This window comes from Helicoverpa armigera, chromosome 16, assembly GCF_030705265.1.
Source record: "Helicoverpa armigera isolate CAAS_96S chromosome 16, ASM3070526v1, whole genome shotgun sequence".
NCBI lineage: Eukaryota > Metazoa > Arthropoda > Insecta > Lepidoptera > Noctuidae > Helicoverpa > Helicoverpa armigera.
The window spans coordinates 8,196,573-8,197,657 of record NC_087135.1 but is presented as its reverse complement, the minus strand read 5'-3'; positions in this window follow the sequence as shown (position 1 = coordinate 8,197,657).

Below are 1,085 nucleotides of genomic sequence, written 5' to 3'. Positions count from 1 at the left end.
ACAAATGAATACTTATAATAAAGAAAAATATGAAAACTACCCATTAGTCGAGAATAAACACATCGATTATTATGGGATTTACTGATACCAGATAGTTCACCAGAGTTTATATGGCTGTTCGTACTTTAAACAGGGTAGGTAATCGCGCCTAAAAACAGGCATTCCCTAGTGAAATCAGAAACAAAACACAATCACACTAATCCAAACACAATTACAACTAACATAGAAATACCTACTACAAGTACAACCGAGGTCAAACACTAGTGTTGAAAGTGCTCGCCAAACGACGGGACCTCGAGGTGCCACTAGTGTGCTTGCTAATGAGACCCGAATAGTTCCCCGAGCAAGGCTTTGAACCGGGTAATCGTGCAGTGAACATTACAAACAACAAGTTACAAAACCGGGTATGTCATGGTAATTTAATGTGGGATGCCATAAGTGGGTCAATTGAAAAAAACAAAAGTATGGTAAGAAAATTTGAGATGACGGCAGATAGAAGAGTGTGGAAGCAGAATTCATGCTGCACTGACCCTATATAAAATTGGGATAAGGGCGTCCTGGGCTGATGATGATGATGGGAATAAGTGAATGAGAAAATATAAACAGTGTATAAGATATAGAGTTTAGAACAAACGCCAAAGTCCTTTTTTGTAAGACTATGAAAATGTTTTACGATATAAATTAAACATATTTTGAATTGTTTAAGGCACTCAATAGTCTCTAGTAGTAGAAATATAATGTTGCAGATATTTATTTATGTTTTCTGTCCTAATGCAAATCTTTGAGTAGCAAATGGCTCCAACACAAATATGAGTCATGAGTTAATATCTTCCCCAACATAAGAAACTACACCATAAAAATAATTTTCATACAACTTATAATAAACAAACCCAGTATAAACCAAACAAATTAAAACCGTGAACTGTAAACGATTCCCGCTTCTAAATTAATGGTTGAATCGCCGTGAGCCGATAGGCGATATTTCAGTCCCTCACTAACCCGACAACCCTGCCCTATATTTACATTGCGCCAATTTAAAGTATTATTTTCATAGTGGATATATCGATAGTTTTAGTTAAATTAAT